Raw genomic sequence first — 13,901 nt, forward strand, 5'->3', positions numbered from 1 at the left:
TCTCTCTCTCTCTCTCTCTCCTCTCCTCTCTCTCTCTCTCTCTCGCTGTTTGAACTGTTGATTACATTCGGACTGTTTGAGAGAGATAATTACATTGAACTGCCTGGCGTGGAGACATGTTCCATGCATTGTTTGTTCGTTCTCGTCGTGCGTCGGTCGGAGCCTCCGGGTTCCTTTCTGTCTGCCCTGTCAGAAACGCCTGTGATCTGCCTTATCAGGCTTCTGAAGCCTGTCATTGGTCCGCCGTCTCACCGTTAATAAACTTTGAAGTGACAGCCCCATCCGTACCCCTAATGGATGCAAACCAATGAGGATGTCACTCATGAGCTTTTTCATGTCACAACTGATTGTAATAATATCACACTGCACTCAGTATGCTCCATAGGCATATTTCAGGGACCAGCAAGACTATAGAGGTGTTGTGATAACACAGTTGAAATTATGGTGATGGCGCAATCACATGAGTGGAATAGGACGAGCAATCTCAATGCACCTCTGTTCATGCAATTTGGATGTGAATGGCTTTGTGAATGGCAATCTCAGAGAAAAGAGCCCTCTTGAACAGGGTGGAAAGCCAGAAGACCGGTCATTTTCCATCACCGGCATACCCTCATGATCAACTTGTGCACTCAAAGAACCCTTCATTCCTCTGACAAGTCCAACAACTGCTCTTGGTGGCTATGGTCAGGATCTACAGCAGGGATTGGCAACTAGATTCAGCCACGGGCTAATTTTTTCGAAGGGGATGTTGTGGGGCCGGAACACTGCAAATTGAGCACAACTAAGCCCCAAAAAAGTTATGCTTTGATTACATTGAGACACCATCACGTCTATTTTTTTATTCATGGGAATACTTGGGAATAGATTTCCTATATATACATTCACTGGACAGTTTATTAGGTATGGATCACTTCTACAAACAGTGAGTGACGTGGCCGTGGCTTGCTATATAAAGCAGGCAGACAGGCATCGAGGCATTCAGTTACTGTTCGATTGAATGTTAGAATGGGCAAAACGAGTGACCTAAGCGACTGAGCGTGGTATGATTGTCGGTGCTGGATCCAGTATCTCAGAAACGGCCTCCTGGGCACCTGGGCACAGGTTACTGAGAATGGTGCGACAAACAAAAAACATCCAGTCAGCTGCAGTCCTGTGGGCGAAAATAGCTCATTGATGAGAGAGGTTGAAGGAGAATGGCAAGAGTCGTGCAAGCTAACAGGCGAACCACAAACAGACAAATAACGGCGCAGTACAACAGCAGTGTGCAGAACGGCATCTCGGAACGCACAACTCGTCAATCCTTTTCACGGATGGGCTATTGCAGCAGACGACCATACTGGGTTCCACTCTTATCAGCTAAAAACAAGAAGAAGCGTCTCTAGTGGGCACGTGATAACTAACACTGGACAATTGAGGAGTGGAAAAACATTGCCTGGAACATGACAGCGAGTTCTTGAGTGGCCTGGTCAGTCCCCAGACCTGGTCAGTCCCCAGACCTCAGCCCAATAGAGCATCTTTGGGATGAGATGGAACGGGCTGTTCGCAGAATACCGCCATCCAATCTGCAGCAACAGCTTGATGCCATCGCGTCAGTATGGACTAACCTCCCTGTGGAACGTTTCTGACACTTTCTAGAATGCCCAGAAGATTTCAGGCTGTTCTGGAGATCTAACCCGGCACTAGATGGGTGTACCTAATAAACTGTTCGGTGAGTGTATATAAAAAAATTACTTGCGGGACGGTTTTTGCCGACCCCTAATCTACAGAATGCCTGCAATTGGAACAGAAGCCTTACTACGTTAAGGTGATCCTATACTATACTTGTAGCTTTGTTGCTTCTCTTTTGAATGTCTTATCAATCCTAAAGAGCAATCCAGTTACTGCTTTTGCCAGTACAGAGGACTGCACCAGTTGTAATGACCATCTGTTGAGTCAGAAAAACAACAGACAGAGATCAATGCATTCTAAATGAGAAGTTCATAATAACTGTTCACCAATCACAACAACACAAGATTAGTATCGTATGTGTAATGTTTCTCTATGCCGAACCCGGTAAAGAGCAGCCCAACCCGGTAAAGAGCAGCCCAACCCGGTAAAGAGCATCTCAACCCGTTAAAGAAGCAGGCGCCCAAAACCCGCGTTAAAGAGCAAGGCCCAAGACCCTGTAAAGAAACAGACCCAACCCGGCTAAAGAGCAGGCACAAGCCGGGTCTACAAGGAGCACGCCCTAACCCGCGTAAGAGAAGCCCAAACCCGGTAAAGAGGCAGCCCAACGAAGGCATTAACCGAAAGAGCCAGCCCAACCCGGTAAGAGGAGCAAACCGGGAACAGCCCAACCCGTAAAACCAACCGCGTTAAAAGAGGGCAAGTCCCAAAACCGGTAAAGAACCCAGGTAAACCAGCCCCAACATGGTTAAAGAAGCAGCCCAAACACCGGTAAGAGAGGCAGCCCAACCCGGTAAAGGCAAAGCCCAACCATGGTAAAGACGCAGCCCAACAGCGATAAAAAGACAGCCCAAAGGGTACAAGAGCATGCCCAAACCGGTAAAAAGGCAGCCAGCCCACACAGGCTAAAGAAGCAGCCCAACATGCGATTAAAGACAAAGCCCCAAGTTAACAGCGAACCAACAGTAACAAGGCCACATGTAAGACAGCCTCTGGTAAAGAACAGCACCCGAAACACCCGGTAAAAGAGCAGCCCAACCCGGTAAAGAGCAGCCCAACACCGGTAAAGAGCACCACCGGAAAGCAGCCCACCGGTAAAGAAGCAGCCCAACATGGGTTAAAGAGCAGCCAACCCTGGTAAAGAACAGCCCAACACCCGGTAAAGAGCAGCCCAAACCCGTAAAGAGCACGCCCACACGTAAAGGAGCAGCCCACACACCGGTAAAGAGCAGCCCAACATGGTAAAAGAACGCCCAACCGGTAAAGAAGCAGCCCAACACCGGTAAAGAGCACGCCCAACACGGTAAAGAGGCAGGGACCCCAACACCGGTAAAGAACAGCCCAAAACGTTAAAGAAGCAGCCAACCACCCGGTAAAGAGCAAGCCCAACACGGTAAAGAGCAGCCCCAACACGGTAAAGAAGCAGCCCAACACGGGTAAAGGAAGCCAGCCCCAACACGGTAAAGACAGCAGCCCAACATGGTAAAGAGCAGGACCCACACCATGGTTGTACAAGAAGCCAGGCCCAAACATGGTGAAAAAGGCAACCCCAGCCCAACCCCGGTCAAGAGCCCAGGCCCAACCCACGTAAAGAGCAACCCGCCAAAAACATGGTAAAGAAGCAGGCCCAACCACGGTAAAAGAAGGCAAGCCCCAAACACCGCGGTTTAAAAGACGCAGGCCAACACGGGTAAAGAGCAGCCCCAACAATGGCTAAAGAGCAAGCCCACACACGGGTTTTAAAGAGCAGCCCAACACGGTAAAGAGCAGCCCAACATGGTAAAGAGCAGCCCAACACGGTAAAGAGCAGCCCAACATGGTAAAGAGCAGCCCAACCCGGTAAAGAACAGCCCAACCCGGTAAAGAGCAGCCCAACCCGGTAAAGAGCAGATGGCTGTGTTTCTCTACGCCCAACCAGGTAAAGGGCAGATGGCTGTGGTTGTGCATTTTCGACTGGCATGATTGCCTCCCCATCTCAAAGAGACAAAGAGTTCTTGCAAAAAGTACCATATGCAGGAACGTTGCAGAGCATATGTTGCTAGCTCCATGGAACGTAACAACGTCAGTCGTGTAATGAGGTTTCTTGTCAAAGCGTCCATGCACTTCAACCTGGAGGCTGGCACGGACATGGACTTCAGGCGCACAGTCCAGACGGTTCCACTTTAACCTGGAATTGTAAAGGATGATATCATTCGACTGTGCCATCTTGAATGGTATACTGATATGTGATGCAGGCAGCGGGGTTGTGTTCATTAGGGGACGTGGTGGAAACTGGTTTAAAATGTTATACAATGGAAAACAAAATTAGCGTTTCTTATTGGTCAAGTCCAGTGTCATAGACACTAGCCAACAAATGGCAGAAAACAGACTGAAAGGGGGAGGGACTACCTAAACTTGTCCAATAAGAAAATCTTATTACATTTTCCGTAGCGGTGTGCACTAATGAATACGACCCAGATAGTCCCTCTCCGTTTCTGTCAACTTTCATTCGTTTGATGCCTACTGAACACAACCCAGATATACTGATTGTGACCTTTGACCTTTGAGCATGAAACAATTACTCTTACAGCCTGTACGTGTGGATGCAAAGAAAGAGCAATGGGAAGGCATGCATGTTACTGTGCCCAACTCATCATGATTTATTACAAAAATCACAACCCAACCTCATGGTAAGTAGAAGTGAAAATTAGCACCCTCACTTTAGAAGTGGTGCATTATTTCTCATGGCTCTCGGGACATTGATGTGTATGACCTCACTCAGTACAATGAAGGTGATTAAAACCGTTTCAGTGCACCATTGACTGTACAGTTTGAGGGGGAGCTGCAACGGGAGAATATAGTAGGTGCTATTCATCACCCATTCCTTAGTCACTTGTACTGTGGAGAATAGAGCACAGGGTCAAAGTTATTCAAGGTTATGGGGTTTACGAATAATAGACAGAGTACCCTGCTGTCATTATAAACTTCGTTATAAGAACCATTGATGGATTGTTGAAGCAATCTTTACTGACAAAAGTGTAAAGTGTGCAGGTGGCGCCACAGTTAGAGCAAGCCTTATGGGAGCCTTATGGGCCTTATGGGAGCCTTATGGGAGCCTTATGGGAGCGCTCGCCTACAGAATGGGCCTGTGAGTAGTACCCTTGACAATAGAAAATGTCTCTGTCATTACAGTTTCATTCCTCAGGAGAAAAGTAACTGAAAATCAATAGAATGTTAGTATTCTTCTAGGAAGACTGAATCTATTTCAAAGGATGAAAACAATCTCTGTCTGTAACCTCCACCTCCCACTCACCAAGAGCAGACTGTGCGTGAAAGGGTAACTGGATGTGTTAAGCCTAATACGTAACAGTGTAGGCCTACACACGGTGGAGAGGCAAGCAGCATTTTGTCTGTCCTAGATAAACCTAGTATCTCCAAAACTTTCAGGAATTGAAAAATATATATATTTTCAGATCTATTGGCATGTGGGCCTAATGACTCAACACCTGAAATACAAGTTTTTTTCAGGATGTCGATGAATTTCTTCAACCATGGTGTTTCAATGTACTCTCTTAGGAAGCATATTATTTACAAAAAACATTTAGATTAACCATATGCATTTTTTGTTTCTGACTATCTTAAAAGGCCCGGTTTAGTCAAAAATGTGATTTTCCAGTGTTTAATACAATGAACAAAAATATAAACACAAGTTACAGTTCATATAAGGAAATCAGTACTTGAAATAAATAAATGAGGCCCTAAATCTATAGATTTCACATGACTGGGAATACCGATATGCATCTGTTGGTCACAGATACCTTAAAAAAAACAGTAGGGGTGTGGATCATAAAACCAGTCAGTATCTGGGGTGCCCACCATTTGCCTCATGCAGCACGACATCTCCTTCACATAGAGTTGATCCGGCTGTTGATTGTGGCCTGTGGAATGTTGTCCTACTCCTCTTCAATGGCTGTGCGATGGCTGTGCCAATGATATTGGCGAGAACTGGAACTAGCTATCGTACACGTCGATCCAGAGTATCCCAAACATGCTCAATGGGTGACATATCTGGTGAGTATGCAGGCCACAGAAGAACTGGGACATTTTTCCATGCTGAAACATGAGATGACGGCGGATGAATGGCACGATAATGAGCCTCAAGATCTTGTCACGGTATCGATGTGCATTCAAATTTCCATTGATAAAATGCAATTGTTTTCATTATCCGTAGCTTATGCCTGCCCATACCATAGCCCCACCGCCACCATGTGGCACTCTGTTCACAACGTTGACATCAGCAAACCGCTCGCCCACACAACGCCATACACGCTGACTGCCATCTTCCCGGTATAGTTGAAACAGGAATTAATCCATGAAGAGCACACTTCTCTAGCTTGCCAGTGGCCACTGAGGTTTGTGCATTAGCACACTGAAGTCTATTACGACGCCAAACTGCAGTCAGGTCAAGACCCTGGTGAGGACGACGACCACGCAGATGAGCTTGCCTGAGACGGTTTCTGACAGTTTGTGCAGAAATTCTGTCAGCTGTCCGGGTGACTGGTCTCAGACGATCCCACTGGTAAAGAAGCTGGATGTAGAGGTCCTGGGCTGGCATGGTTACATGTGGTCTGCGGTTGTGAGGCACATACTGCCAATTCTCTAAAAGGACGTTGGAAGCGGCTTATGGTAGAGAAATTAACATGGTGGACATTCCTACAGTCAGCATGCCAATTGCACACTCCCTCAAAACTTGAGACATCTGTGGCATTGTGTTGTGTGCACATTTTAGAGTGGCCTTTTATTGTCCCCAGCACAAGGTGCACCTGTGTAATGATTTATGCTGTTTAATCAGCTTCTTGATATGCCACACCTGTCAGAAGAAGGATGGATTATCTTGGCAAAGGAGAAATGCTCACTAACAGTGTTGTAAACAAATTTGTCCACAACATCTGATAGAAGTAAGCTTTTTGTGCGTATAGACAATTTCTGGGATCTTTTATCTCAGCTCATGAAACATGGGCCCACTATATGTAATTTTAACTTACATCTCCGAAAGAGCTCCTACAGATCCGAACGCGACTGCTACAATAGAGAGAAATGTAACAATTTATGCTGCTGCTCTTGCATTTCACGAGAGCGGAGAGTGACGCTTGTTGTTGTTGGCCAATCATAAGTTATCAAAGCCGCAGTAGGCTAGTCATAGAGCCTCAGTGTGTAGCAAAAGTTAGCAGATATCTAATTAATGGAATTAAAAGTTAAAAGGAGAAGGATAGGCTACAACGACCACGACTATATGAATGGAGTTATTTGTAAGTGTAGGATGAGAAAGCGCAAGCACTGCAGCTGTCACGCCCTGGCCTTAGTTATCTTTGTTTTCTTTATCATTTTAGTTAGGTCAGGGTGTGACATGGGGGATGTATGTGTTTTGTATTGTCTAGGGGTTTTGTATGTTTATGGGGCAGTGTCTAGTCTAGGTGTATGTATGTCTATGGTTGCCTAGATTGGTTCTCAATTAGAGACAGCTGTCTATCGTTGTCTCTGATTGGGAGCCATATTTAGTCAGCCATAGTCATTAGGTAGTTTGTGGGTGATTGTCTATGTCTATGTCAGCACATTGTTTGTATAGCTTCACGTTCGTCGGTTTATTGTTTTGATTAGTTTGTATAGTGTTCGTTTCGTCTTCGTCTGATAATAAAGAAGATGTATTCATTTCACGCTGCGCCTTGGTCCTCTTCTCTTCCACGTTACGACGATCGTGACAGCAGCCTCAATTGGCCTAGCTCACTAGCTTCTCCCGGTTTGATGCAATCAAGATCTGTACTACGCAATCATATTTGATAAATAATTGAGCTATGGCAGCTATTCATCTACTTGTTGCATTTATAGTTTTGTTCAGTGTATATACAAAACATCTGAGATCAAATTTGGTTTTTCAGGATAGAAGTCTAGTGGTTTAACATAACTGTTTACAATGGGCTTTGAGAAGATTGAAGATAATGAGTGATTTCTTGAAAATATCTGTTCTAGAGCTTCTATAAATACATTTTCCCGATGGTTTGTGAAAAGTGTCAAACTTGAATGGACTTGGTGTGTACAATTTCAGTTGTATTTTAATGTTACAGATCTATTCGTCTCTCGTTGACAAACTTTTTCTTTACAACATTTTAATCATTTTCAGTGGTGATTGGATGTAGTGTCCTAATATTTACCCAGAAAACACTTGATTCTAAATCGATCATATTCTATAACTTTTCACTTGACATCCTCAACAAGACACACAGATACCCATTCAAGTAATATCACTGAGACAGGTCAAATAACCTCCTAGACTAAGTCTAACAAAACCTATACCGGTCAAAGGCCATAACCATTAGGTTTTACAAGTCAATGATTGAGGCATTACTGTTGCAACACTTCAGTTTTAATTGGACAGCCCATCATGCTGTGTGTTTTATGGCCGGAGATTGGTGAAATTTTACAGCCTTAGATTGGTTGAACTTGTCTGCTCATTAGCTAAAATCCAATGACCCATATGTTCGCCTCAGTAAGCCGCTCGTTGGAACAGAGGGGTATTTACCCTCAGATGTGTGTCTCTTTGTGCAGGTGTTGGTCCATTTGTGTGGACTGGAAGTTAATTGTGTAAACTCTTATTCTTCAGTGAAGAGTGAATTTGAAATTATCTTGGGAACAAGCAATTATATGGCCACATTTACTACGTGTTTATTTTTTTCAGAGGAGAGTAAAAGACAGAAAACATAGCAACAGTTTCAGCTAGAATACCTTTTATGTTTCCAAATTCCTTCCCTTTGCTAATCAGCAGAGGACCCTATACAGCATATTCCTCAGCTTCACTAATATTCATTGTGAGCTGAGAAATATGACAACACCAGCAAAAGTGATACTCGCCATTGTTATACATATTGTTATATTGTCATGTTATATGTTGTTGTACGGTGCGGCAGTTAGGAACGTTGGGCAAGTAACCGAAAGGTCTCTGGTTCGAATCCCTGAGCCGGCAAGGTGGAAAATTCAGCTGTTCTGCCCTTGAGCATGGCCGTTAACCCCCAACAACAACTGCTACAGGGGCACGGATGATGTGGATGTAGATTAAGGTAGCCTCACCTCTCTGATTCAGAGAGATTGGGTTAAATGCGGCACTCACATTTTGGTTGAATGCATTCAGTTGTGGAACTGACTAGGTATCCCCTTTCCCACCTTGGAGCATAACAAGGTGACAGAACTTGAAAGGGAAAAATCACTGTATCATTGATTGAGGGTGGAATTGTCAAATAATGTGAAATCAACAACAAATGTCACCATGTCATTGGATTTATGTTAAAAGTTCGGTGGAAAAAATATGAAATGCCCTTACATTGATGACTTTTGCAAATCCAATCAGTTTTCCACATTGATTCAATGTCATCACATAGATTTTTTGGGTTGAAATTACGTGGAAACATCGTTGATTCAACCAGTTTTTGCCTAGCGGGATAACACATGATTGGTTCCCTCTCGCCTCATACTGACAAAAGTGACAGCAAGAATAACCATCTACATGGGGGAAAGTAAACCCAGAAATACCGACACATACACATCTGAAAAATTTGATTTTCCCATTTGGCCCATGTTTTTTTTTTTGCGGCAGAGATTCAGATACTTGTTTTTCTTGCAAAAGTTTACGTCACTTTAAAGGGCAGATTACGTCAGTGACTGGAGCAGCTGCACAGAAAATGTAATTAGTAAGAGATGAACGCCACCCCGAGAAGCGCTGTGTATTTCCGAGAAGCTTTTTGGAAACAAATGTATCACAGCTCAAAACCCTTTCCATTATGACCTCATGCAGCCTATTGACTATGGTTTTAAGACCTAAAGTGCACCTTATGTGGCACCTTCAATTCTCCAATAGGAGGTTGAGGAGACGGAACAAGGAAGTAGTGAAATAAATGAAAATACTTAAAGGTCCAGTGCAGCCGTTCCTATCTCAATATCAAATCCTTTCTGGGTAACAATTAAGTACCTTACTGTGATTGTTTTCAATTAAAATGGTCAAAAATAGCTTCTTAGCAAATAGCAATTTTCCAAGTAAGAATTTAGCTATGACTGTCTGGGAGGGGAAAACTGAAAACTAGCTGTTATTGGAAGAGAGGTTTGGAACTAAATTTCTTATTGGTCTATTAACTAATTTAACTACAGTATTTGAACATAGCTCAGCCTAGATCAGTTTACAGGCACCATAGTGATGTAATATTCTGGCGTTTCACATCTCCCAGAGGGGATAGAGACACATTAATGTTCAATGCATCATTTGTCTGGCCCAGATGTGCTCCACGACATAACATGTTGTGCCAAAAATAAAATCACACAATCGATTGAATGTGTTCCCAAGCGGCTTTCCTGCCAAATAACATGCAATGTGGCTAGGACAAAACTCAAAGAGTGATTTAGGGGGGAAAAGGCATTGGTTTAGGTGGTGCTTCCCATACTGCTAATTCAATTAGCGCATCGGCTCTGGATAACTGAAATCATTCCTAACTTTTTTTCAAGGGGAGGAAAGAAAATGCATGTCCTACTAAACACACTGATCCACCACTAGGTTAATTTCATAAGGGAATGTTTCTCTCTGTTTTCAATGAAGGCTTGCACACTTTTAGAACTAGATTTAAAGATCTAAAAATGAATGTCAGTAAACTATCTCAAATTACAGGAAGGAAGGAAGGAAGGAAGGAAGGAGGGGTAGAGGTACATCTGCACATCTATCACTCCAGTGTTAATGCTAAATTGTCATTATTGTTGTTTTTGTCGCACTTTGCTTTATCCTGGCCAGGTCGCAGTTGTAAATGACAACTTGTTTTCAACTGGCCTACCTGGTTAAATAAAGGTGAAATAAAAAATACAAATAAAAAAGGAAGGAAGGAAGGAAAGAAAGAAAGAGACAGATACAAGGCTATTGAGTGATGTCTGGGGTATAGGGATCTGTGTCTATTTAGAAAAATGGGATGAACTAGAGAGGAATGTGCTCCGTGGGGATTTGGGGCTATACCTGCTTGCCACAGTGGAAACCGATGGAATTATGTTGAAATAAGGCCTTCACAGAGTGGCTTAACATACCGATTAAAAATGCCCCCAGCAGTCCCTTGTCCATCACGCTTCAATACTGCCAAAATCTGATGAGTCATTTCTCACCCTAGCTGTGTGATGAGGCTTCAAGCCTTCCGAATACTGGAGGAAGGGATTTGGATAGGAAAAATGCTAACTAGTCCCTACTAGGTAAATGTGCATGAATCAGATGTGTAACACAATGAAGTATTTGCTCTTACCAATCCAGAAGATTGTCAACTGTGGCTGAATTTTGGTTCAAACAGGAAAAGCAGATGTTGGACGTGGAGACAGCTGCATTTCCAGGAAATGCACCACAATTTTGGCGGAAACAGGTCAGACCACACAATAAATTACTTCAAACAGGCAAATACAAAAGTATACACATTTTACTTTAATATAGGCACCTCTACCCTGTTACCCTGTTGACTTCGCTTTTAGGACATTTTTCAGTTTCATTCTGTGTAGGCTGTAAACTACGGCACCAAAATGCCCCAAAGATTATATTATATTTACGTGATTTAGAAGACACTTGTCCAGAGCAGCTAGGGTTTAGTGCCTTGCTCAAGATCACATCGACAGGTTTTTCACCTAGTCATCTCGGGGGAAACGAACCAGCAACCTTTTGCATACTGGCCCAACGCCTTTAACCACTAGGCTACAGTTACACGGCAAACATACAATAATGGCACTTTAACACATCAGCACCGAACCATCCGGATTTCACAAGAGCACTCTTGACATAGTATTGTCAATATGTTAAGAATTTGTGGTGCTTAAGATCCCGGACTGCATCTTTAAATACAGTGAAAGATGTTAATAGAATGTGAATGAAATCCACAAAGTATTAATGTGTTAATGATTACACAGAGAGAGAGAGAGAGAGAGAGAGGAGAGAGGAGAGAGAGAGAGGAGAGAGAGAGAGAGAGAGAGAGAGAGAGAGAGAGAGAGAGAGAGAGAGAGAGAGGAGAGAGAGAGAGAGAGAGGAGAGAGAGGAGAGAGAGAGAGGAGAGAGAGAGAGAGGAGAGAGAGAAGGAAGAAACAAAAGAAGAACAGGAATCAAAGAGCAATGCAGGTCCAGTGTGCAAACAAGACAATTGATTAGGTATTGTATATACGACATAAGAGAGGTTATGGGTGTAAATGTGAGTCAGAGAGCACGCGTGCCTGGGTGTGAATTGGTATTGCTCCATGCCCTTCCAGTGAACTTTAGGATACTTTTTTACCCTTCGTTGATTTATTGTATGTTGATTTATTGTATGTCTCCTCTCCATCGAGGAAGCTGACTACAGATCTTTGGTCAACAAGAGAACTAATTAAATGCAATTACGGAGGGGTTGGAGCAGGCTAGGCTAGGTGGTCTGTCCTAGCACATTATAGGAACTTAAGGTATTAGCTAACATGCTCCGCTGCCTTCAATCCCGACAGGCAAATAGCTAAGGTTAATGTCAAAACAGTCCACCAATGCACAAAACTGAGGACAGTTCTGTGCGACGAGGCCATTTGCACCAATGGTCATTCATTAGCAATAAAGCCCCATGTGCATGTGGAGTATTTTTAATCAACCCTCCATAGGGACTGACTGGCCTAGCTAATTATCATTGAATGACGTGTTTCGTAAGTCAAATAGTGGCTTTTACTTCTATACATTTGCTGAGTACAATTAACATGTTTTTTTGATAGAAAGTCACGATTAGCTCTGTTTGATATAGCTTCAATTAAACCAAACAAGTCAAATGTCTGTCTACGAAACTGCAAAATACACATAGGCCTACTTTATCCTGACAACTGAATGATATATCTGACTGTGAGGGGGGAGACAGCCTGTATCTCTATCATTGTGCTCGTGCTAAGTGCTATCAGGCCTAATTGAGGCCTGGGTCAGACTAGTGCTCTGACTTACAGTATGTTGCTCTTCGTTCTGTTTATTATTTTGTAAATATTGTAAGTATTTGGTGCTAGTTTATTTGCACTTTGCAAAATAAAAGACCTCACCTTGGGCAGAAAAACAATACTATTCGTGTGTGCCTCCTTACTGCAACAGTATATTCACTGTGGCAGCCTACCTCACAGACCAACACAAGCAAATGGTTTATATGCTAGGCCCACTGCGTTATAATACAATGGTGTTTTGAATTGATCCCATTCTAATGAAAGGGCTATGATAGCCTAGGCTTCTTCTCGGCCTGTCCTCTCGATGCCCTTTAAAGAAAATGCCATATCACAGTATAAAAATTAAAGTTTCCCAGCAGTCAGGAAACATAATTTGCACATTGGAGATAGGGAAATTATCCCAGGATATAAGTCAGTCCAGTTTCACACTGGGCCTGGTCTTTCAATTAACAGCTATTTCCTTTCTCCAGATTAGAAAACCATATGGTGTACAAAATCGATATAACTCATTATCGTGGGAAGATATGAACCTGTATGAATCCGCTCTGAACATCACATAACGTTAATGGTATTTGTAATTTGTTCATTCATATTTTTCTCCTTGAATATGGTCAATTTCATGTTTATTCTTCTTACGTTTATGCATGGATACAGTGCAATGACACTTTCCCTAGGCTACTTGAGGTGAAACATGTATTTTCAGCAGGCTATTATTATTATGATCACTTAAATAGCCATAGATTGTAAGAAAAGTACCCAAGTTATCCGAACAGTCAGAGATTGTGCCAAATGAGGTTTGATATTGACCTGTGACATTGAACTACTAACACATAAAATTATCAAAAACTGAACTTGATGCCCTCTCTGCACCAAATAGTTATATTTGCATAAAAGATAGGAGGCAGATAGGAGTTCATGTACGGCACTGGATGCATTGTAATACTGCAGCACTGTGAGGCACATAGCATCCTAATAATGCAATCCAGATACGCACCAATAGATTTGCATAGTTCAATTAGACATGTTGCGGAACACAATCTGATCATAAATAATGAGTGTAAATGCGTGGGCTGCCATTTTGGGAACAAATAGGCACAAGGTTCAGGCACGACATTTGAAGGCATCATTGCATAAACATTATTTATTTGCATTCTTAAACGTTAAAAGAGCTATAATGCCGCCTCTTAGTACGTTTCAAGCTGCAAAATAACCATCATTGTGTGTGCTAAAAGGGAGCAGAGTCAAGCCTCCCACTAGTGACTGCTAAA

This window comes from Salvelinus sp. IW2-2015, linkage group LG27 (assembly GCF_002910315.2).
Source record: "Salvelinus sp. IW2-2015 linkage group LG27, ASM291031v2, whole genome shotgun sequence".
Taxonomy (NCBI): domain Eukaryota; kingdom Metazoa; phylum Chordata; class Actinopteri; order Salmoniformes; family Salmonidae; genus Salvelinus; species Salvelinus sp. IW2-2015.